The sequence below is a fragment of the Mytilus galloprovincialis genome, chromosome 14 (assembly GCF_965363235.1).
Source record: "Mytilus galloprovincialis chromosome 14, xbMytGall1.hap1.1, whole genome shotgun sequence".
Classification (NCBI taxonomy): Eukaryota; Metazoa; Mollusca; class Bivalvia; order Mytilida; family Mytilidae; genus Mytilus; species Mytilus galloprovincialis.
In genome coordinates this window covers 42,261,910-42,289,400 of record NC_134851.1, presented here as the reverse complement: position 1 = coordinate 42,289,400, position 27,491 = coordinate 42,261,910, and the positions used below count along the sequence as shown (strand labels likewise).

At 32.0% G+C, this 27,491-nt stretch overlaps 1 long non-coding RNA gene across 1 annotated transcript; it reads right to left on the bottom strand.

The window, feature by feature from the left end:
- Positions 1–4,874: 4,874 nt before the first annotated feature.
- Positions 4,875–27,194, bottom strand: LOC143058828 (uncharacterized). Its single transcript, XR_012973248.1, has 5 exons — positions 27,023–27,194; positions 26,356–26,571; positions 18,841–19,034; positions 8,415–8,640; positions 4,875–6,510 (listed from the first exon to the last, which is right to left on the bottom strand). It is a non-coding gene; the product is annotated as an uncharacterized LOC143058828 (long non-coding RNA).
- Positions 27,195–27,491: the final 297 nt, after the last annotated feature.

The following is a 27,491-nucleotide window of genomic DNA, read 5'->3' as shown; positions in this document are numbered from 1 at the left end:
TAGATCTTAGTATTTTGTATTGATTTATTAAAGACATATATGTAAATCTTTAATTGCATCTGTTTTTTTTTTTTTGCAATATTTATAATTAATAGATACCAACATAAAGAATTATTTCATTATCTTATAAATATTATTTAAATACATCTAGGTAACCAGACGTGCAGAACCGTTATAGATGTACAAGGGCGTTTAGAGCTAACCTCTTGATCAATATTTCTTAATGTGACATGACAAATTACTCTAGAATCTCAGATAGAGAATGTTTTTCAATTAATCATAAAATTGTTCTCTTTTATAGCCTTAATCTGGTAATAATTAAAAAAAAGTTTTTTGTCTACTTTTAATATGAGGTGCAATGTGCAGGTGGATAACACATGTTTCGTTCTTCGGTCAAGAATACAATGTTTCAAATTATTGATGTATGCATCATATAATCTCCAACGGCATTGTTCCTGCTAATTGTAAAATCATGTGCTGCTTTAATATGGTATATACAATTATGTCAGAACCCGAATGAGGCAGACATGCTGTCTTATATTATCTTCATAACAAATTCATGAAAGCAGTGTAACACCCCTAAAAAACACACTAACACACAACAAAAATCCAAAAGAACACCATAGCCACCACGTTATTCCAAAAACTTTAAACTGATGTCAAATGGCTTTAGTGAAAAATTATAATTCTGACCTACATAAAGTGTTTTTAATGTTTTTTTAGAAAAAAGACTATAAAAGAAAATCAATTATATATATTATCTCCCCATAATGATAGATCGTTGAGAAAATTAACCAGAGTTCTTTTACATCAGAGAGGGGTTAACAAACATTATTTAGTTAAAGATTAATTAACGTTAAAACAATGTTCAACTAAAAAAGAATGTTACTTTATACAAATATAAGGACTTGTAAACTAAATCTGTAAATTATGGATTTCTATGAAATTAGATAAACAGGCTGCAGTTAGTATAATACATCTTTCCATACCTTTTTCAATCAAAATAATACAGCAGGCGTTCTGTGTTGCACTTTGCCTCGAACGTTTCTTGCAACAAAAGTACGCAAATACCTATCCAATGTTATGTATAATAGAATATTTAACAATCAACACCCATGAATACAGAATTTAAATGTACAAATTTGAAGTATATATTCAATGTATCTATTGATGCATTATTTGAAGTAAATTAATAGTTTGGTTTAATTTATCACGGTTCGATGTTTTCCATTGTACATGTTTAATCATGATAATTTGGTAATGACGATTTCGCATACACATATTACGTTGTTATCATGGTTATGGCGTATGTTCAAGTAATTTCCTTTTCGGTTCGTTTAGGTCATAATGACGAGGGATATTAACCAAGTTTTCAAATATTAACCAAAACTAGTTATAATGATTTTTGAATATTTCGATTATTAATATATGCTAAAACGATAGAAAATCTTTACCACGAAACATTTAACAAAAACCAAACATGGTACGTTTTCTAACAGTTTTCTAAATTGAATGCAATAAACTCATGAAAGATACTAGGATTAAACTTGCGTACGTCATACACACGTTTTGTCTACACAAGTGACGCTCGAGTCAAAAAAAGGTTAACAGTGTGTCTTTTTCTTCATTTGTCAATTTTGTATTCCTCGATCGTTATCGTGTTTTATTCGATTCTTCCTTCATAGGTTGCTGCTCGGACAAATATTTTATATACTTGTATTACCCCTTTCGAATGTGTAAAGGCATTATTCATGTAAGCATTTATTTTGGTAGTCCCTCTCACTCCATCACAGGCGTTGTTACTATGAACGGACTCAAATAAAGCCACAATGCTTTGCACCAATGTTTACCTTCACACCTGCTTATCAAAGCAAACAACACTTTTGGTATGAAGATCACAATTGTATACACCATATATACATTGTGAAATAAAACTTCTGATACATACACCAAAGTTGCGTGGAGTGAATAGTTATAAAAGGTACAAGGCTAATAATGTGATACGCCAGGCGCGTTTCGTTTACATAAGACTTATAGGTGACGCTCAGATCAAAATATGGAGGAATCCAAAACAAGTACAATGTTTTTGCATTGAGAACACAAAATTCCTAAAAGTTGTGTCAAATACGACAAAGGTAATCTATGCTGGGATAAGATAATCGTTAGTATTTAAAAAAAAAAAACATACTTTTGCAAACAGAAACTTTAGAAAAATGACCATATAATTGATATTCTTTTCAACACTGAAGTGCTGACTACCGGGCTGATGATACCGCCGAAGTAGAAACGTCCGTCGACATTAGCATCGACCCAGTGGTATGGACAGTTGTCAAAGGTACCAGGCGTATAATTTGATACGCCAGACTCGCGTTTTGACTTCATAATACTCATTAGAGACGTTCAGATCAACATAATTAGGAATCCAAATCAAGTACAAAGTTTAAGAGCATTTTGAACCCACAATTCTAAAAAGTTATGCCAAATATGACTAAGGAAATCTATGTCTGGGATAAGAAAATCCTCAGTATTTCGAAAACTTTATACTTTTGCAAGCAGTTGATTTAGAAAATGACCATACAATTGATACTCTTGTCATCACCGAAGTGCTGACTACCGGGCTGAAGATAAATGTTGCTAATATTTTTTAATAAGGTTATTGTTGGATGCAGATAACCATAGGATTATTCTAACGCTGACTGTTGCTCTTCCATTGTCAGACAATTGTAGTTTTCACTGAAATTAATTTGGAATAGAATATATCAGGAAGCATATCTTTCATTGTAGGACAGTTATTGTCCACTCTTTGCATTGATTAATATCGTTTGATTCTGTCAGTTTTATCAAATAATGGACTTGCTTCTTTTTGAATTAATCTTGGAGTTTGATATGTTTGCTATACTTTATTATTCGTTTCACAGTCTTGTACAATAGACCATTCTCTGCTAAAATTATGGATGATGCGATTTATTCTTTTTTTTTATTGCTTTTTAATTTGGTTCCCGTCAACTAATTTTGACACTTCACATGTGTTTCCTTTTGTTCTATTGTTTCACAAGTTTTTTGTGAGCCATCTCCAATATGTCTTTTATGTGAAGAATTGTTAAACATTGTTAAAGACATTCACAAACGTGTTTTAACAAGTCACAGATTTTTGTATATATTTAGCTTACAACTGAACTTTCAATGCCATATATATACAAAGATAATTTCCTCTCGAGGCAAACCTCACCAGACTTGTATTCCCTATTAGTCGATAGAACATGGTGAGATATAGAAAAATTTGATTCTGCGCTGTGTTTCAAATGCAAATTTTGTAAATAATAACCTGATTTTTGTAGATCATTTGAGAGTTTCCTTTCTTTTACTTTATTCACAGTAAACCATAATGTGTTCATTCATTTTATCTTCCATTTCGGCGATTGAAAAATATTTATAACGATTTTTTCGCAGTTACTCTGACTTCTATGATTTTTTTTCTATTTGTTGAGCCTAATTATCATCATGTTCTCTTTAGTGCAATCTGGAAAAATTTCCAATATGTTCTGCGCTTTTTGTCCGCCTCTTGTCTTTAACATCAAATTGGACCATCATTCAACGTCATGATTACGTCTTGTGTTAAATAGGTATATCTGTCGTATTTAGCTGTAAGGAGACATAACTCCTGTTAATTTTCTAAATATAAACGAAGTCTAAAACTGCATTTCATTAACTGCATAAATACAAATGTGTATATAATTCTAAAGTTGTCGAATATGTTTGTTGTTCAATTTTTAACTTGTTTACCAACAGAAGTAGTGCAAATGTATATCATCATTTATTTATGTATCGGAATGAAACATAATTTGATAAATTTGCAGCGAAATTTAAGTTCAGTCACATGTTTATTTTCTTTACTATTCATATGTATACAATATATATACATTGTAGAAATCTTTAATTTATATAATTTAATGTGTATAATCATAAGAAACAGTAGAACGAACAATGCTAGGGTATTACTGTTTCAAAAAAATGCTTATTCCTACTATTCATAATATCAGTTTATCACCCACTTCATAAAAGGTATTACTAGTAGTATCAATGCCAATTTATCTTTTTTATAATAAAATATAATATACAATAATTTTAGTAGTTGACTCTCCTAAAATTTAATTGTTTGGTTGATAATTTCCCTGGCATAGGAGTGTCAATGAGGATTGAATTCACGTATAATCAAATTTCACCAAAAAAGAGGTTTAAAAAAAAATTGGAGACTTTAAAACTCATCAAAAACATGTACATAATCATATGTTTCAAATAACCCACAATGCATTCTAAGTTTAACATTCATTTTTATACTGACCGCAGACGATTGTACCTTTAAGTTAATAATTGCATGCTGTGGTTTTCTCAGATTTATGAAAATAACGTCACCAAAAAAAATCCAAGCATCAATAATTCCAGTTTCAAAGTCAGTTTCGTTTTTGCAACTTACTGAATCATGTGCAGTCTTCTAATATGTTGCAAGTTTTAAGTATATGACATTTGTTATAAACTCAATGCTTGTCTAGATGTGTTACAATCGAGAGTTCAAAATGTAATTTTGACATATAAGTGCTGTCGTATACAAGATATTGACGACCATATTTATTTCTAGCTTCATTAATGTGTACACAATATAAACAAGTTGGGCGTATCAATTGCTTTTTACAGTTTGCAGTAAATAATTTAAATAATGCATCGTTCGTGTGTTAAGTTTAAAACAGATGTAACTAGGAAAAAACATTTCTTGGTTTTAAGTATTAAAATATCAGGACGAAAAAGATAGGATACATACTGACAGATAGACATAGTGATTCCTATATACCAATAACTCTGTTTGCGGGGATATAAAAATACGCTAAAATATTTTTGTTTTATTTTTTTTTATTCCAGAGAATTTACATAATTAAACAGCAGAAATATACAGTAGAAATATTGAATGTAACATTATAAACAAAATCATGAGAAGTTTGTCTGTTTTGAAGGCGACTAAGACGCTGCTAATTTCATTATGACCCTGGTCATTGGCGATATCTAAAGGTGTAACTCCGCCATTTGTACGTACATTTAAATTGGCTCCATATTCAAGCAATCTACATGCTATATCTTTATGACCCTCTTGGCAGGCAACAAACAAGGGCGACGTACCATCATCCCGACATAAATTTACATCTACACCCAGACTTAATATCCAGTCTATAACATGGATATCTCCAAAGAAACAGGACTGTAATAAGGGAGTAGTTTTGTTAAAGAAATCAGTTTTGTTCATAATCTTAATTTGCATTGTTCTTGATTGGCGTTTGATTATTTCAAAAAAAATATCCCTAAATGCCGGGCTTTCTAAATTTATATTTAGAAATACATCAGACACATAACCGTCATTCAAGTCCATAATCATTCTCTTTAAATAAAAATCTTTTTGTTCATCATCAATAAATAAAGTCAAAGGGGAAGAACTCTTTTCCGTAACAGCACATCTAAACGCTACTCTCTGACTTAGAAAAGATGCATCTCCAAACGAAATTAAACATAATTGTATTTTAGTTCCAATGTGCTTTGATAGAATATTGAAAACTGTTTCATTTTTGGCAGAAAACACTTTGACAAAACTATCATAAAATGATACAGTAAAGGAATCTATCATCACTTCCAATTCATTTAACAATGATTGTTTTGGCACATCTAAGTTAACTTTACATGCTTCATAAGTTTCTTCGATTTTGATTTTAGTTTCTTCGTCATCATCATTTGTCAAATGACTTTCTACCAAATGGTTATTAAACATTACAAGAAGCGCAAGTGCACAATACTTTAGCTTATCTTTGGCAAAAAATATATCTAGTTCGGTTTTGTATATTTCATATATTTCGCTTGTGGTTAGGTCAGAGGAAAATATAGTTTTAATTTTGCTCTCTTTTGATCTTTGTGTTAAAGATGGCAATATTATTTCTAAATCTGTAGCTTGACTTAACACAATCGGGTCGATTCTTACCCTCTCAGCCAGTTTTACGTAATCCTGTTCCGAGATACTTAAATTGAATTCAAAAACAAATTTACATTGAAATAATGGTAAAGACGCTACCCTGTTATCCTTATATAAAAAAGATTTACTAGACATTAAAATTTTAAAATTAGTGTCTTCCGAAAACATTTTTAGTTTTTCGGCACAAGTTTTCCATTCGCTAATTGATTGTTTGGATATAATAGATTTGCCACAGAAGTCATCGATAACAAATAACATCTTCTCTCCGCTTTTGTAAAACCTGACAATATCTTCAGGGTTTTTAACCGGTATAATTTGGTACCCTTTTGCTTCCATCTGTAGTGCAACCATTCTGATGATACTTGTCTTCCCTGCTGCTATACCTCCTGTAACCACCACACAACAGTTGTTGATTAGATATGTTGCTATAGTCTCAACCGACTCTAAAATGACTTGGTTGTCCTCTTCTTTTTTCCACTTTTCTATTTCTACTTTTATTTTGCCTAAAACAAAAATACATTCTGGCTCTCAATTTGACATGACTAGTATGCTATTATTTTACTAATTATTAATTTGAGCTTTGTCTAAGACTAAAATCTGATTTAACATGCAATTGAAAAAAAGTAACAACATGCAAACGAAACGTCATCTTAACAGTTCTTATTCGGTCATTAAATGAATGCAAATTTTATGTACTAGTATAAATTACGAAAATAAAGCATATCACATCTTAATCACTATCGAAATTACTTTCAGATATGAGATGAATAGATTTTTTTCCAAGAATGTGTAGATTCACAAATGAGGTTACATGCGATTAGACTTCTCGAACAACAACACCTGAGGTAAATCATATGTTAGTTTATGGATTGATATCTTATTTGCACAATCCTTATAAACTGTGGAAATTTCACTTTCTTTTACAATTTTAATACTTACAAAGATACAGTCGACCAAAAGTTAACCTTCAACTGAATATAACTGGCAATATTTTTAAAACTATTCCCAAAAAATATATGTGAAAGGCCACACCAATTTAATTTCTTGTTCTACGGTTTTTTGGACTCCAAAAATTGGGGCGAGCGAGCGATTTGAAAATTTTAATAAAAAAATATTTAATTTGCAAATTTTTGAGGTGAAGCTTTAAAGGCGAGAGATTATAATTTGTTTTTGTAAACATAAAATAGTAGGATTTGACAATATTAATTTGCAATAAAAAATGCATAATAATAATCAGGACTTATCATCTCGAATAATATTTTTAAAACAGTAACTTTACAGAAAAATAACGGATCATACATTATTAAAGGGACACTAGCTACGAGATATATAAAAAAATCTAAAGTTTGATTCTTTTTGTTCAATCATTAATGAAAGTAAAATAGTGAAATAATAATTTGCTTTTATCAGCTAAAATGGTTCAATTTTGTCAAATTAAGCTAATAAACATTGATAACGAATTATTCACTTGCAAGTGGATAGTTCGACCTCATTAACTACGTTTTAATGTGAACTCCAAATAAGGGATGAAAGATACCAAAGGGACAGTCAAACTCATAAATCTAAAACAAACTGACAACGCCATGGCTAAAAATGAAAAAGACAAACAGATTGAACCCAGTAGAATGAGATAGAATAACGCATGCATTGTCCATGTACGGTTATTTAAAGGAAAATAATTTCAACATTGAAAGTGAAACAAAGGTAAATAATTTGATTCACTGATTCGATCCACAAAATATCATTCTTCTAAAGGTAAAAACGACGATTAACATACATTTTTAATCTATTATTCAAAATTTAGCAAAAAAAATCCAATTGCACGAGTTGCTTAATCTATTTATATCTATGTTTATGTTTACATCGTTTATATCGTCATAGAAGGTCAACTCGATAGATGACGTCTTGGCTAAAATTCACACGAAACGAAGCTACATCTTATTGAGACCATGTCCTGTAATTTGTTTATTTTATACTTTTGATAATTTGGAAAAATGTTTTACATTGTTATAAATAAAGTATGAGAATTTGAGTCAAATCGGTAAACATGAATTTTGCAGCTTGTGCCCCTTTAAAACCAATCAAGATCATGTCAATTACTGAAGTGTTGAAGAACATTAAATTCCAAATTAAAGCCGTCAAATGAAGCTGTTTGCATGATAGAGTTTAGCATTGATCAAAATTAGGGAAAACATGTGATAGCTTTTAAACTTTTCGATGTATTGTGCTTTTTGTTTTTCATGCGTAACACGTATTGTTTTCAAACAAATGTAATTTCAAAACGACTCGTAATCAACTCATATTTGTTCTTGAGTTGATTTTCTTTTTTCTAAAAAATTAGAAACATACATTGAATGCTGGCAAACATTAAATTTTGTTCATCTTTTGTTTTATATTATGTACATACTCATTTCCTGACTTGGAATTGGATTAGATACTTCTTCGAAAGTCTTCTCGATTTTGCTTTTTAGGTCTTCATGTTCTTGGTTTTTAGTGTTCTGTATAAGTGTAAAACTATGCTGCTGTATCTTTGATATTCCAAGTATTATACATTTTTCTATTTGATTAATTTCAGCTGACAATACATGGTCACATATTTCTTCAAATTGTTTTCCTCCCAAAAGTATAATTGCCTAGCAAACAAAATATATAATTTAGTTTAATGTAAATTAAATTTAAAAAAGCTTACCACAGCAGACAAATAAAACAAAGCCTATATACAAAGTCATCATTAGAAATTGCTTTCAGATTGTACATCTTAAGGTGTGCATAAACGGAAAAGCTCGTTATACTAATGTGAAAATGCAAATAGAATCTAACACCTCTTTGTTATTAATATAAGATAGATTGCCTTGACATATCATGCATATGGAACGCCATGCATTATGTTGATGATCACTATTATATGCAGTGGTCACAACATTATATGCAATGGTCACATTATTATATGAAGTGACCACAACATTATATGAAGTGGGCACACCATTGTATACAGTTGTCACACCAATATATTTTATGCAGTGCTCAGGCTTGCCGAGCTTTTTATAGTTACAGTGGTGAAATATGTTTCTCTAATGATTTTTATCCTTCCTTTTCAAAGATTTGAGGAAAGTTGTGTACCTTTTATGTGACGTCATCAGACATGGTCGCCTTTTTTATCACGCCTCAATAAGAAAATTCTGAAGAAAACACGAAAATTTAAAGTTACAATTAAATTTTGACCAACATTTGCCGAGAACAGATTTTTCTCAAATGAGGAGAAATGTTTTTCTCATACCTGTTTAAAAGCACAAAAATTAGAGAAATATAGATTCCACAACTGCAACAAGTGTATTATGATATTACTCCACTCGAGACAGTTACATTTTAATATTTTGAAGCGCGAGGCTGGCTAGCTTTTTAAATGATTAACTGTTGAGAGTGGAGAAATATCGTTATACACGAGTTACAGTGGTGGAGTTGTTGACTTTTCATGTGACCTCATTAGGCATGATAGGCTTTGTTCATGACGTCACACTAAGCAAATCCAGAAGAAAACAAGAAAATTCAACGTCACAATCAAATTTCAAACAATCATTTGCCGAGAACAGATTTTTCACTAGTGAGGAGAAATATTTTTCTCACAGCGGTCAGGAAATGTGAAAATAGCACAAAAACTAGAAAAACAATGAATAAAGGCAACAGTAGTTATAAATCGATTAAGAGAAGCAGAAACGGGTTACAAACTAAAATCAAGAGAAACACATCAAATTCAAGAGGAAAGCTTGACAGATACGTGAATCAAAAGAGTCATGTCATAATTTCTTATACTTTCAATATCTTCCCATTTGTTGATCAAACTATTCATTAACAGTGATTAACACGATTAGTTGTATTAAAGTTGTTTTTTAAAATAATTATATAAGCACACGTGTATAATAATTTACATGCTTTTTGTCACGGTTGCCGAAACTATTACAAAATTATTGTGTTAAGTTCACTGTATACAGGAAAAAATCGGCAAATGAGTGTCTGGAAGTGAATAATTCAATATCAGTGCATTAAAGAAGATTATTTATAATTAAAATGATATTCTTAGGGACGACATCAAAAGATCGATGTAGGATAAAAAACTTAAATCAAATAGTTTGGGGGTGGGGGGTTAAAATTCTGCAAGTTTTGTATATCTAAAATCGATTTTTACATATATCCCTATTGGTAAATCAATTTTTCCCAATTTAAGTTAAGAGGGGGGTGGGGGATCAGTGAAAAAACTATGTGAATTAAGTTTTTTATCCTACATTGAACTTTTGATGTCGTCCCTTAAGACCACATTCACTTCGTTTAGAGTAAGACTTAGCAATTCAAGTATACAAAACATGTTAAATTTTGTTTTGAATTTGAAGTTTCATATTAAAGAAGACTATAAAGACGATGGCTGTTAACTAACAGAAAAGGTATGCAACTGTCAAGAAATTCTGAACAAAAACATATAGATTGAGCAAAACATATATAAATATATACTGGATAAGCTCACGTGATTTTTTTTTTACAAATGAATGATAGAAAATATAACTGGTCATAGAATTTTCATTTGGAATAACCCATAAGACAGGACAGTATATGTATATCTTGAAATGAGTTTAGGGTTGTTTTTTTCAAAATGTTTCTTGCAATTCATCAAATGCTCCACATATACATTTTTATAGTAGCTTTCTTAAGAATGTTCGCTGGTCATGTTTTGGAATTTTTGTCAGATTTTCGGAATCCTCCGGTTTTATCGATTTGAATGCCTTAAAAAAATGGCCCATTGACCCCATTTTTCTTTTTATAAATCTTTTGCCGAAAGTATGGCTTTGAGCGTTCCTGATGAAGGTAAATCCAGAAAAGTGCGTCGGGCGCAAAGAAGTAAAAGTCATATAAAATCTTATTTTTATCTTTAAATAGTTTTTGAGGACTTCAACTTGTCAATAAAAAAGCTATGAACAGTCCAGAGAGCACATTTCCCGCTAAAATTTCAATGGTTAATATCTCGAAAACAAGCACATTCACCTCTATATTGTTTGCTTTTTTTATTCCTTTAGTTAATTAATCCACTAACAATATATACTAGTTTTATGAAAAGCTATTTATTTTGAAACTGGGTAGCGACCCTCCTTAAAACTCTATCAAACACCTCTTGACATAATGCACCATATCTGGATAAGTTTATCATCTATACAGGATACACTTCTTTGGGGATGGGCGCTATTGTAATACTACATTGTACTTAATATCTTTATAATAAAAACTATATGGGTTTGTGTGTGTTGCTCAGGAGGTTTTTTTTGTAATTTTGTAACTGTTGGTTTTTATTTCGTCGATTTTAATAATTTGACTATGTTGTTGCATTTTATGTGTTGGAGATGTGATTTATGATTCTGTTTCACTGATGACGATTAATATGTTCAAATTGCCGTAAGCACATTTCACTCATTTTTAATATGTATGTCTGACATAAAACCCTGACGAAAGTCTCGTGACCTATTGTTAAGATCCAGTCTGCCATAAAACCATGCAAAATCTCATATTTCGTCCAAATTGGTAGTTACAACTTGGCAACATTATATATATTTTCAACATCTTTCGGTATTTAGGAGTTAAGATAAAAAAATATTTTTGTTGTTAATTCACTCTATTTTCAATTTAACAGCCTTATTTGCATATTTGTAAATTATTAAAAAAATGCCAAAAAAATCACCATATTAAGGTACTTTTTAATTTAAAGGTATGGGTAATTGATATATCTCTTAAATATAACATCATCTTGTTATATTTTGCAAAAAACAACATTAAAAAACAAAAAAAAATGCATTTTTAGATTTTTTTACCTTTCGGCAGGTTGCCAGAGAGGTACGTGCAACATATGTATTAGATAACTTGCATGTAGTACATGCACTCAGTAGGTGTTTTCTTTCAAGATCATATTTTTTTTTTAACTTTTAGGATTTTTTTAAAGGTGCATATCAGTTCTAACCAAGTGAAAAAATTTAGCTTGGCAAATAATGTGAAGTTAGTAAAAAATGCTCCCAAAATATCTATAAAATGCACTAATTGTAATAGTTTTTGCCTCTTAATATTTTGACTAAAACTATTGAAAGTAGACTTATATTCCGGACAATAAATTTAGTTTAAGTGAATAGATCTTTATGATTTCATTTCAGAAGTTTCAATACCACAAAAGGAAGGTTTGGGATCGATTGCGGGGATGATGGTCCCAACCGTTTAGGAATTAAGGGCCAAAAAGGGGCCCAAAACAAGCAATTTATGTTTTAAGGATAATAACTTGTGTATAAGTATTTCAATTGCTCTGATATTGTACCATAATGTTTAAAACCACAAGTAGAAGGTTTGGATTCATTTAATGTGTTATGGGTTCAAAGTTAGGAATTAAGAGCCAGAAAGGGGCCAAAGACAAGCACTTTCTAGTTTTAAGACAATAACTTGTGTGTAATTGCATGGATATCTCTAAAATTGTAGCACAGTGTTCCATATAACAAAGGGGAGGCTGGGATTAAGTCTTGGATTAATTGCCCAAAATATGTAGGAATTAGGGGCCAAAAAAAGGGCCAAAAAGAAGCATGTTTCTAGTTTTCAAACAATAACTTGGGTGTATGGATCTCTCTGTAATTGTACTACAAGGTTCCATACTACAAAGAAAAGGATGGAAATGAGTTTAAGGGTTATTGTTTAAAAGGGGGGGTTCAATAAGTTGGGGGGATTTGTTTACAATTTTTTTAAGGGATTTCTTTTTTTCCATTTAAATTTTGAAAAGTTTCAAGAAGAAATCTTTAATTGCACAGTATTGTGCAATATATTTGTTTTGTCAAATATTCAATCACAATCCAAATTCAGACAGCATCAAGCTTGAACATTGTGACCAAATTTAATTTGCGCCAACCGTTCAGGGTCCAACCACTGCGGTTGTATAAAGCTGTGCCCTGCAGAGCACCTGGTTTTCACATACTTTCAACTGATGACAGTCTTTTAAAAGCCTGTTATATGAAACAGAGTTGTGAACATACTTGTACTTCAAAATATCTTCCTCTTTGAAACTTTTGATTAGAATGAAACCAATTATAGGGGCAATCACTCATTGAGTGTCTAGATAAGAAAGTTGTGTCTATGAGAGCGTAAAACTATGTAAAACTAGAGGCTCTAAAGAACCTGTGTCGCTCACCTTCGTCTATGTGAATATTAAACAAAGGACGCAGATGGATTCATGACAAAATTATGTTTTGGTGTTGGTGATGTGTTTGTACATCTTACTTTACTGAACATTCTTGCTGCTTACAATTATCTCTATTTATAATAAACTTGGCCCAGTAGTTTCAGTGGAAAATGTTAGTAAAAATTTACAAATTTTATGAAATTGTTAAAAATTGACTATAAAGGACAATAACTCCTTAGGGGGTCAATTGACCATTTTGGTCATATTGACATATTTTTATGCCCCACCTACGATAGTAGAGGGGCATTATGTTTTCTGGTCTGTGCGTCCGCTCGTCCGTCTGTCTGTCCGTTCGTTCGTCTGTCCGTTCGTTCGTTCGTCCGTCCGTTCTTTCGTCCGTCTGTCCCGCTTCAGGTTAAAGTTTTTGGTCAAGGTAGTTTTTGATGAAATTGAAGTCCAATCAACTTAAAACTTAGTATACATGTGCCCTATGATATGATCTTTCTAATTTTAATGCCAAATTAGAGAATTTATTCCAATTTCACGGTCCACTAATCATAGAAAATGATAGTGCGAGTGGGGCATCCGTGTATTGTGGACACATTCTTGTTATGTCTTACTTTGCTGTACATTATTGCTGTTTACAGTTTATCGTTATATATAATAATATTCAAGATAATAACAAAAAACGGCAAAATTCCTTAAAACTACCAATTCAGGGGAAGCAACCTAACAACGGGTTGTCCGATCCATCTGAAAATTTAAGGGCTAATAGATCTTGACCTGAAAAACAATTTATCCCGTCCGATTTGCTCTTAATGCTTTGGTTTTTGAGTTATAAGCCAAAAACTGCAAGTTACCCCTATGTTCTATTTTTAGCTGAGGCGGCCATCTTCGTTGGATGGCCGGTTCAATGGACACATTTTTAAACTAGATACCCCGAAGATGATTGTGGCAAAGTTTGGATTTATTTGGCCAAAAAGTTTCAGAGGAACAGATTTTTGTAAAAGATTACTAAGATTTACGAAAAATGGTTAAAAATTGACTATAAATTGCAATAACTCCTAAAGAGGTCAACTGACCTTTCGGTCATGTTGACTTATTTGTAAATCTTACTTTGCTGAACATTATTGCTGTTTACAGTCTATCTCTATTTATAACATTCAATATAATAACCCAAAACAGCAAAATTTCCTTAAAATTACCAATTTAGGGACAGCAACCCAACAACGGGTAGTCCGATTCATCTGAAAACTTCAGGGCAGATAGATCTAGACTTGATAAACAATTTTAATCCCAGTCAGATTTGCTTTAAATGCTTTGAGTTTTGAGTTATAAGCAAAAAACTGCATTTTACCCCTATGTTCTATTTTTAGAAATGGCGGCCATCTTGGTTGGTTGGTCGTGTCACCGGAAACATTTTTTAAACTAGTTACCCCATTGATGATTCGTTGCCAAGTTTGGTTAAATTTGACCCAGTAGTTTCAGAGGAGAAGATTTTTGTAAAAGTTAACAGACGACGCCGGACGACGGACGCAAAGTGATGAGAAAAGCTCACTTGGCCCTTCGGGCCAGGATAGCTAAAATTTTGGCCATTTTTTTTTATCTACGAAAAAAGTTTATATGTGCATATATATTAATGTGCTATATAACAGTATTTATATCTCAGTTTAAATCCAGATAAAAGAGAGACAGTTGAGGTGACCCTTCTTCAAAAATCGAAAGCTTTTCCAAGATTATCTCTTTCTTGTTTTGATTTTTAGTCCCCTAACGGCTAATGTCGAAGTGGACTTAGGTTTGTACTGCGTCTGTCGGTCTGTCTATCTGTCAGTTCGGCAAATCAGACTTTTTTTGTGCTTGTAGATTTTGATTTGATATTTGGTTTATTGATTTATCATGACAAGTTACAGGTCAAATTCATTTTTCACGCTTTAAGCCTTTCTCTTTGTTCAGTTAAAGCCCTTTCTCTAGAATAAAATTTTTGATGAAATACTTACATGTGTATTCATTAGAAGATTTCTGTTCAAACGGAAATAACTAATTTTTTTGCTCACCTGGCCCACAATTCTTTTATTATCAAGATTTTTTAAATCATTATTATTCCATAGTTTTTGTTCAGACTATTTCTCGGAAAAAGTATTTACTGCTAAAAACTTAATAACACTTTACAGAAAATTTTGTTATACACCAACATAGATTTACTTTTGAATTTTTAAAAATGGCCACCGTTGCCATAGAAACAGCATAATTGTGTGAAATTAATATGTCGCGCCTTACGCTCTCACAATTGTTTCAAAAGTTTGTTGTCAACCATATAACTGCATTCACTGTTTGAAAATTTAAAAAAAAGCTGCCGTTTAGTGACAATTGGAGAACCAGGGTGACGTTGATATGTCAATTCTTTCTAGTGTGGTGTGTCTCTGGTCGTGTATTTCTCTTTTTTGATTTTATCATTGCTATGGAACAGTCATCTCGTTTACGTGTATGAGTTCAATTATTCATTTGGTATGGTTAACTCCCCTTTTCACTATTTCTCTCTTTTTTTATCACCTTAGAATATTTTTTTTAAACATTTGAGTAACCTTATCAGTTGCAAAGATTACTTAGTAACCCCTTCACGTTCCCATCGGTACTTCGGTACCGATGAGCTATATTTTTGGACAACTAGCTTGCGTAAAGTATTGAATCTTTGACATTTGTTTACGTACCCAAGTGGTTGAGGGCTCGAATCAATCCCTATATCATAGCTGTGTGATTCAGGGTGCCTTAAACATCTTTCGAGTACGGTTTGGAATCAAATCGGCCCTAACGGACAACTTTTTCTCCTGTGAAAACCGTGTTTTTTTTTTAAATTTGAACACAATATTTCCATAGAGTATGGTAAAATATACTGTTGTTTTTGGTGGCAATATAACTTTGTTTTATTAACTACGCCGTGTATTTTTGAGGGAAACTATTCATAGTATGATTAAATCTTGTACTCAAGTTAAATAAGTGATTTAAAGTGTACCAACGCAATCTTTAACTTGAAACGCACTCTCAATGTGTGGTCAGTTCTTACCAAACTAATTGAAAAAGAGACAAAAAAAGACAAAAAATCATAAAAAAGAAGTTGAAATAGATGTAACAGAACATTGTTTCTGAAGTGCCTGGTTATGGAAATGCGGAAAACATTTTTGTTGAAATAAAGGAACCGGTAAAAGATTAGAAAAAACGGCAGACTAAAGTACGATATCATCCTATATTTGCTCAAAATGATGGGATTTACAACAATTATATGTTATATCGAGACTTAATTTCTAAACGAAAACAGGCTGATTATTTGTTTACTCTCACTTCGTTAATGGAAGAGTTAACTACTAAAATTTCGATATTTTAAAATGGAACTCCAGTAGTTCAGTGGGAAGCTGTAATAGCTCACAGCAGGAAGATTGCATGTTCGAACCTTAAAGCCGGAGGTGAAAAAATAATTTCCTATATTAAATGTAACTTAGCTTAACTTTACTTTCAATTTAAAAAATAAGTCATAGATACATACAAAACTCAAATTAAAAACAATGTGTGTATGTTTTAAAAGACTGTGTCCTAATTGCACACCCCAAGCAAATCACGTTACTTTTGGACAGATAACACATGACTTCAAAAGACAAAATTTCTAATATATTAATATTTAATCAATGGACCCAAAACGATGTGATCTTCAGTGCAAATGCTATATGCGATTGAACTTTGATAGTGTCTTTCCATGAGTTTACGTCCAATTTGGCAGAATGTGAAAGGTTTAATACCTAGATGTAGTTGCACGTAATTATATTGTTACAAAGTTAACGGAGAGAGTTACCGACTAACCTCCAGCTTATTAAATCTTATTGAATAGTTACATTTGTATTAAAGTACCAGAATAACAATTTAGTACGCCAGACGCGCGTTTCGTCTACATAAGACTCATCAGTGAAGCTCATATCAAAATATTTATAAAGCCAAACAAGTACAAAGCTGATGAGCATTGAGAATCCAAAATTCAAAAAAGTTGTGCTAAATACGGCTAAGGTAATTTATGCCTCGGATAAAAAAATCCTTTTTTACAGGAAATTTATATAAAATACTACATTAATTTAGTGATATTCATGTCAACACCGAAATGTTGACTACTGGGCTAGCTGGTGATACCCCCGGGGACGAAACGTCCACCAGCAGTGGCATAACAACTCATAAAACGCCAACGTCATTAACAATATTGTATTTTAAAACGATAATCACTAGCCCATATTTCATTCTGGAGGGAAGGGGAGTGGCATTTCTTTGCTTAATTGATAGGGGTGCCATTGTGGTTCTTTTACTCCACCCTTTTCATATAATTTAGATTTTTAAGAATGTATACCTTTTCATACATTGCATAAGTAAAAATGTAACCTTTTCCCATATTGCTTGGGTTCCATGTGGTGTGTAATATCATGTAATGTATGAAGGGAATTCAAAAGTGCCAAAAGAGAAAAATTGGCCTGGAACACCAAAAAAGATGACAGACGAAGAAGTTATGGAAACTTTTATTAACCTAATCATATATTTTTGGTAGTTTTCCTGACCTATTTCCATATTTTCAATCTTGAAATGGTGACATATTCCTGTGGTACGTCCTATCACCTTAAACTTGTTTATATATAACAAGTCGACACCCGAGATGTCACCAGATATTACGGGGGATAACATAAATTTTCTATATCATTTCAAAAACCTAATTAAAAAGGTTAATTTAGATGAGTTTCTTTCTGGGAAATCACATTCAATTAGGTTATCACAAGCACTATCTTGATATATTATATTAACAAATAAAACGCATAAAGCAAACTATCAGACGAGAAATTACATGATTCCCTTTATCGTAAAATCTTTAAAAAAGTGATAGCTTATGAAATCTAAATTTGGTAAAGATTTTTTATATTTTATTTTTCTATGATATTTCTTTTGATAGATTATCATAAGTAAACACATCAAACGAATGAAAAACAACTGTTATATATTCCTGACTAGGTACAGGCTATTTCATGTACTATATATAAAAAAGTGGATAATACCTGGTTTTAGGCAGATAAAGCTCTCATACTTTTGATTTTTTAACCCTATATGCTAACATTGCCCATGTGAAATTTTCAAATTGTTTGTATAAACATTGAATGTGACGTATGAAATTTTCTGACGTCAGTCACGCGAATCAATGAATGTGTTTGTAGAAAGATGTTGTTGTATTCTGTTAAATTGTTCCTTTTAAAATAGTTACTCGGAGATGACTGCTGTACCCATATTTATTATGTCTGTTTAGTTCACGCATCATTGTAAATATAACGGAATGTGATGAAACTGTCATCAAAGTGAGGGGTTTAGGGCTTTAAAACCAGGTTTAATCCACCATTTTCTACATTTGAAAATGCCTGTACCAAGTCAGGAGTATGACAGTTCTTGTCCATTCGTTTTTGTGTTTTGTCATTTAATTTTGCCATGTGATTATGGACTTTCCGATTGGATTTTCCGCTATGTTCGGTATTTTTGTGATTTTACTTTTCACTTGTATGTCGTAAAATCCATTATATTGAGTATGTGTGAACAAAACAAACAGACATAATATGCCAAAATCTGTTAAATTTACCTCTGATGTCGCCGACCAATATTGACTTAGCGTTTGTGTCGACATACGTTCACATTCCTTATATCTTATAAAGTCCTTATGTTGTACCAATGTTTGTAACGCTTCCTGCTCACTACCATCAATAATTTCCGCACCAAAGCTTGTCAAAATACTGGTCAAAAAGGGGAAGTCTAAATCAACAGATGAAAAGTTCTCTGGAAATAAGAATAGATTTTTGATAGTTTGAATTTCATTTTAAATGCAGTTATTGTTCAATCCAATAAGATCCAATATATGTCTTCCTTGAGCCTTGATGACTGTATATACAGACTGCCGAGGAATTTAAAATTCTTGAGTGAGAACAAGTGCATAATAAGTATAACTAGCATATGTTATTAACTATGCATGTATCAACGTCTTTGATTTGTATTTGCATATTTCTCTGTACATTTGGGATTTAAAAGTGTATCTATCAAATACGTTCCGATGATAGAAGTAACAAATGAAAAATAAATGTCCATAGTAAGAAACCTGCAATCCTGTGTTCCGTGTTATATATAGTAGTTTTAATGGTTCAAAAGTTTCAATTCTAGATATATGTATATTCACTAGCGAATTTATCATCTATCGCTGGATTTCGACCTCGTGTTGTTGGGATGCCGAAGCAACATCGTCTGCACTGGACTACATGGCCACCTCGACTTAACTAAGTAATTCAGTTTTCGGTGGCCTATAGTTTCCTTTCTTTTAAAGCGGTGCACATACTTATATATGAAAAATTCAATACATAAAAAAAAATTTGAAAGAAGAATCGATAATTTATAGTAAAGACAACCGAAAATTTTGAAACGCCAAATAACCAAAGCACGATTCGATATATCATCCGAGAAAATTTGTGGCGATACACACTTTGGAGTATGTTTAAGAGACAATTATAATTACCGATATGTAGAAATCGGCAGTACGTAGTATTTCAAAAATAGAAAGAAATTTACCGTAAACGCAAACATGACTTGTAAAATAGAAAATTTACTCTATTGCAAAACATGTGTCAACTATTAAGAAAGTTGCATAGGTCAAACAGAAAATATTGAGTGCGAACGGTTCAGGATCCATTAATAGCAAATAAGGCAACCCGAGTACGGACAAAGGAGTAGGTTCAGTAAGACCCCTTTTTGGCCCCAAAATATAGCAGTTTTATAAAATTGTGAAAATGTAATCTTTAAGCTATATTTTGGAAAGTAAAATGCTTCTGCTACATGAATATGAGCGGTTTTTGACAATACAATGCACAAATATCGCGTTCTAGCATCATCAAGTCATGCTAAATTACTAAAATTTTCAAAATTTAAGCATTTTGGTTAATTTTTGGACGGTTTTCGTCTAAAATGAAAGTGGCCGCATTCGTGTTCATTCATAAAATTGAAATGTAAGTTGTATTTGATGATGATACACAACATATATAAAGGTTGAGGATGAACACGGATGCGGCCACTTTTTTTGACAAAAACCATGTGAAAAGTGACGTTTTTGGCATATTTGACTAAATCAGTTAAAATCTTTCACATAAACTAATCGAATCAATTGAAATAGACACTTTAGTGTTTAAAAAGTGTCCAAAAACTTTCGTTACCTGACCTTGAAAATTGAGGCCAAAATCGGCCCTTACCGGACCTGCTACTTTGCGGAAGCAATGTGTTTGTTTTTCTCTGGCTGGGATTCGACCACCTGGGCTCGATTAAAATCAGGTCTGGTGTTTTGTTTCATTTTCAGTTTTATCTAGCGCCGTAACACAGTTCGTGATATTTAAGACATGAAGATGGAATATTACAGATCAGTTGAAATATCTATCGTATATGGTCTTTCAAATTAATGTAGGATGCAGTCACAACAATGATTATATTATAAGAAGGTTTAAACCAGTGACAACTCTATGACAAAGCGTATCCATCGGATCACCAGTGTGGTGATACAAGTCTTAAAACACATCTGTATGTAAAATTCGTATAAACAACAGCCCCACGATGTTAAATCTGTGAATTTGCGGACGCAAATTATTTGTTCTTCCATGACCGCGATTCGAACTGATGCTACTGAGATATTGTGGAACCAAGCCGCCTTTCACTATGCATAACGCGTTAGACCTCTTGACTACCCTGAGCGCTTGAAAAATAAAGCTCGTAACACATTACATGATACATAACGCATGAAAATGGAATTTGTACAGATTAGCTTAATTATATATCGTAGAGAATATGACTGTATCCTCCTACATTAATTTGTAAGATCATTTACGATAAATCTGTAAAACTCGGGCAACGTGCAAACCGATATGTATACATAACTACTCTAAATATCAGCAAAACAATATTAAATCTGCAAAGGACTAGGGGCTATAAGGGCCATTTTTGGCTCCACCCCCAACTTTCATTTAATGTGTCATGTTTTAACTCTATACCATAGACCTTCTGTAAATAATTGTATTTTGGGTCTAACTCGTTTATTCTGTTGCCTAGCAACCAATATAAGGGCGAAGTTGAACTCATCAAATATGATTAATATACAGCTTAAATCTATCTATATTTTTTTTAATTAAACCTGTTTAGCAGGTAGTTAACTTAACACTTGTACACTATTTAAATATTACATAATGCAATGCACATTTTTGCCAAATTCGCTGCTGTTTCTCCCTAGCAACACATCTGTCCCTATGGCAACGGCAATTTATTCTATTTTACAAGATTTAATTTTAAAATGTTGCAACAGAAAGGCAATTTAAGATGCAAATTGTAAAAAGTAACAAACTCCAAAGTAGATGTTAAAGGGAAAAGCAATATTGAGACATCAACAAACAAAACAGAACAGAGGGTATTGCTGATATATACGGATTGTGCATCTAGTGCTGGGTGGGGTCTCACTTATTAGCGACAAGAAGAATAATAAAACGACAAGAACACCTATTTAGCGCCAAGAAATCTTTAATAATCTAAAACAAAAAGATACAGACACATCATTAAAGGGTGTTTTGAAATAGCGGTGTAATTCTATTACAGTACTTATGTTTAAGGTAGGGTTGGGGTTGAAAAGGGGGGCACCTCTATTTACAAGGTGATAGGACGTGCCTCTAGAATCAATCTAATTTAAATCGATCTCTCATCGCTTCCGTTTTCTGATATTTCGCGTGGGAGATCTAACGAAACCCGCTTTGAGGTCACATGTAAGTGAACTAGAAGTTATGAATTTATAATGATATGCAAATGAGTTGACGACCTATTAATAAGCCAATCAAAAAAGTTTATGAATTATTTTGACTGACGATTTCGTCGTATATAAAATGAGTTACATCCCTTAACCTTACGATAAACTTTCAAGATCATGGAAGACTCTATTTTATTGGTCGAAAAAGACACACCTACGAGGTCACTCACATATGACCTCAAAGCGGGTTTCGTTAGATCTCCCACGCGACATATCAGAAAACGGAAGCGATGAGAGATCGGTTTTTAATTAGATTACTCTAGAATAGGTCACCTTTTAAGCTTAAAATAAGTGAAATGTTTAGAAAACTATCAGATATATATGACAATAAAGTTCCCATAACTTCTTGTCTGTCAACTTGTTTGGTGTTCCTGCTACATGTCTTTATCAATCAATCTCTTTTGACACTTAAGTATTCAACTTTTACATAAAACCACATGAAACCAAATCAATATATGGTAAAGATTACTTTTTCCTACGCAATATATGAAAAGGTATATATTTTTAATATCAAAAACAGGGTGAGGTAACAAAATAGCGGCACCCATATCAATTACCTATTGAAGTACATCCCCTATAGACATCTGTAGAGAACGTTAGGGTTGACTTTTTCGAAATTTATCTATTTGTATTATCTATTTTAGAGGTCCAGATAACCATATCTATACATGTTGCATTACAAAACTGGTACATGCTACTATCTGTATTCTTAAAATATTTCTATATTCATTATATAAATTATTTGTTTTATTGTAGTTCTTTTTACTGTGAATACTTAATCTTTCGCCTTCACTAATCTTAGAGACGTATGACTTAGTCTTTGATTATTATGACTATATTCATTATATACATGTATATATCAATATAGTTGAAAACAAGAATATGTCTTTAGTACATGGATGCCCAAATCGCAAGACTAACAAAGGCCAGAGGCTCTTGAATTGGGACAGACGCAAAGATCAGCGGGGTAAAACATGATGGTTTTAGATCTCAAACCCCTCACCTATACCTCTAGCCAAAGTAGAAAAAAAAACAAACACACAACAATACGTCCAGTAAAACTCAGTTCAAAAGAAGTCTGAGTCTAATGTCAGATTGAACAACCTTGACCAAAAACTTTAACCTAAAGCGGGAAAGAAGGACGATCGGACAAACAGACAAACATACGCATAGACAAACAGACGCACATACCACAAAACATAATGACCATAAATGGGGCATAACAACGAAACCTGATCACATTTTTAAAATGACACATTATTTTTACACATGATTATAAAATTATTCAAAACATAACCTTTGAAAAGGTAACAGACATGTAAGATGCTTATACAGACTTCAGGCACTAGTTTCTATGTATGGGTGTTGTAGCTTTCTTTCGTATATCATTATATAACAACATATAAATAAAATAAACTTCCATAGTTAATAAGATTTAATCATATTTGTTTTAAATATAGCAAAGCTTATCAAATGCTAATCGTTATAATCATTAGTACTCATTGTCAGACCCAGGGGGGGGGGGGATCCAGGGAGTTGACATATACGGATAAATGAAAAGTCTAACCTTTGCCGTTTCCGTTCTCTAACCACCAAATTTTATGAAACTTGTTCTCTATGCTTATTACCAACAAAGACACATCCAATTGAAGTATATATTGAAATATAAGTAGTTTCATTTTTAAAATAAATTTCGTGTTTCTTGCCGATTATGTAAATTTAAGCAAAATAATCTTTTATATTCGGTATACCTTTGTCCTTCCCCCCTTTTTTTCTAACATAAATCATTGATCCGACCATAATACCAAAGAGAGAAAATTGCCCTATTCAAACACCAAATTTTGAATTGATAAGCAGAAACATAAGAAATGTACAGATTTTGTTATATTGCATGACTATCTTAAATTTCATAATTAAAAAAAAAAAAATCCTCAAAGTTGTTATTGACTCACTAACACCATGTAGTTTATTGCTTTCAGGTTTTTTTGACTAGATATACTTACGGAAATAATATTAGGAATACATGTTACATTCATAAACAAAAAACAAAAAAAATCCTATAGCAATGTACATGATGTATAAACTAAACTTTATCAGATGAATATGTCCAATTTGGACTGCAAATTTCATTTTTTTATTGCTCCGATTGGCTATGAAAAATATAAAATAAACTATCGCACCAACCTTGCACCAAAAAGATTTTTTATCCGAAGTTTGATATATATAAACTTGTCAAAATGTTAAAATTTCTACTTGGTGCAAGCATGGTGCGGTGGTCAAAATTTAGAAAAAAACATAAAAATTTCTGTATTTTTGCTTATTTTCCCAATTATGACGTCATTTGCACCTACCATTGTGACGTCATTAAACCTTTTTCTGTGAGATAAAAACAGTTTTTTTTAATCATTGACTCATATTCTAATAATCTAAGGAGAAAAATCTGCTCTGTTAGAATTTTTATAATCTTGTAAATCTGGGGCCGGTTTAGGCCATTATAGCCCCTACTCCTTTGCGACAGCCAATTTTTCCCTCCATCGCCGGTTTTCGATCACTCGCTAACCCATTGACGACTAAACTATTATAATTTATCTAACGGTGGCCTAGTGATACCTTTCCTCGTTAGTAGAATCTACAGTTTATTGTAGATTAGCTTAATATTCGTTGTAAAGGATCGAAATTAAAGAAATAATTATTATGAAAAGCACGTCTTAACAAGTGGCTTTGCTACATATATACTTATTTGTTCGGCTTGACCAACCTGTTGTTATAACACATTTTACCTCCTATACATTTCTAAGAAAAGGATTGGTTAAGAGCAACCGCATGGAGACCGTGTATCTTCCATATTAGGTAAGTAAGGTTCATATTAGATTAGTAGTGGAGTTGTGTCCCTTTATACACACAACACGACGGTGAGAATTTTTTTTTTAAAGGTTTCAAAAGATGACTATATGGATAGTGAACGATTAAAATTAATTCCATACAATACATTTTTTACTATTGTTGCATGGCATTTGTTTTTAATAGACCTATGGAATTTGGTTCATAATACTAACAGTATTGAAGACTTGACTGATCACTTTTATATGCCACTAGTCTAAATATGACATGTTAAGATCGTCGGTAAGATAATTGCGTTACATCGTGTGCTAGTGACCTAATACGATATATATATATATATATATATGGGGTCAGTAAATTCCATATTAGGATTGGAGATTCGCTCTCACCTAATATGGAAGTTACTGACTCCATATATATCGTATTAGGTCACTAGTGCACTATGTAACTAATCTTCTAACGCAATTATTTTGTATAAAACGGTTCTGATTGGATGACAGTAAGCGTAAAATGTTTCTAAAATATCTCCTTGTTTGTAACTACGGAAGCCGACATTTTGAATTGCTGAATGTATTGACATGTAATTTCTACAATAATAAGCCAAAAAACTAACATGTTGCATCTAAAAAATTTCTTTTTATCAAATTTTATTACATTTTAAAGCCGCACAGAAGCCAGAAAACGCCCGCTTTTTGTGTTTGACACCGGAAGCATACCTATAACGTCACCTAGTGTACGGACCAAAGAAGATAACATTTTTCGTGGAATTTTCTTAAATGAAGATTTCACACTGAAATAATGATTGAAATTTAATTATGAACTTGTTTTGCATTAGAATAGAGATAACTGTGTTGTATTTGAAACTTTGCGGACGTTCATCGGTAGTTTTACTGTTGCAAATACCCGTTTACCTGTGACAGTAAAACTACCGATGGACGTCCTTAAAGCTTCAAATACAATACAGTTATCTTTTAAATATCCTACAATCGAGTACAGATGTTATCATGATAAAATCAAGATAAGAAAAAGAGTAATCCAAATGTGAGTCATACGTATTAAGGATAACACACATAAGCATAATCATGAAAAACTTCCTTTACACATCAACTTTTAGATTAATGAATTCAGAAGATATTTAAAAGAAAACAAATTAAGAAGAAATTATTTTTTTTTTGTTTGAAGAAAAATTTCCTAAACAAAATGACAACAAAGTTAACCTCGTGACATTGCCTGAGTGTAAAGGCACAATCATATGACTTATGGATTTTAAATAAAGTAATCTGTTATGTCGAAAACGCAAAACATGATATGACAGGGAGATTATTTAACAGCAGGTAAGTTGCGATTTAGTATGTTTACATATTACTATCAGTCCGTTCTTTAGACGAAAGTAGTTCTTTTTTTTTTATAAGAGAAAAACAATAAATTATTCATCACCTCTCTCTTTAAATTTGTTCCATCTAGTGCGTATAGTTTCATCGCAATTAGGGTATTCTCTTATGTACTTAGACAAATTCTGTGGAAATGTATCAGGGGGGAAAATATTGTCGAACTTAGCTCTGACCGCCCATGGTGCCACTCTCCAAATCAACCTGAATAACCGAATTGAAAATGCTTTTTCCTCTGGTAATAATTTATCCAATAGACATTTATCTACAAAGAAAACAAAGCAAAAACATAGCGCATAATGTATATGATTTGTTGGTGTCAGTAATAACATATGGTTGGTGAAAATCTTTTTATATTTCCAGTTCATTACACATAATATTTCTTTTTGGTTAATATTGTTCAGAATTAAACCATTGGCTGTTTGATTTTATACCATCCATCAAAGGACTATTCGTGTGTGTTTGTTCCTTAATATTCATTTTTAAAATTGTTTATTTAAAATTACCAATTGAATTTGTGGATAATTATGTAAGAGAAATCCCATGATTTTGAATATGTACGTGCTATTGTCATGATTGTGTGTGTTTAAACTAACAGAGATCCTAAATTATTCCCATTCAAGTTGTTTCAATGTGGTATTTTTGTTGTAACTATGAACTGTCATGATACAATGCTTAAGTCATATTAAAAACCTCATCTCACTTCATATATTTACCTGAATAAATGACATGTGATTCAGAATGCGAAACGGTTACGTTGTTTACAATTCTTTCAAATTCGTTTTGTAGATGTTGATAGTCAATGATAGTATTAACCAGTTCTTCTTCAGCATCTTCAATTTCTGATAGTAGATTTTGATTTGATATTTTCAAAATATCACATTTTTGTTTTAGTCCAAGCCCTCCAAGATTAAAAATTGCCTACAACAGTTTTTACGTATTATTGGTACAATGTTTGAATAGAGTGGTTGTTTTCGAAGTCATTGCTTTTTTTTATACACCAGTTCGTACATAATAACTATGCGACGGCTTGTTGTTCGACTGTTGAGAAGTCAGGAAAATGAAGTGCTTATTCTGATGCCGAATGGAAATGTAATCTTATCATTTACGTCATGGTTAGAGAATATAACTGATTTAGCGACTAAAATTCAAACAGATTGTTTATTTATACCTATATGTGGTTGA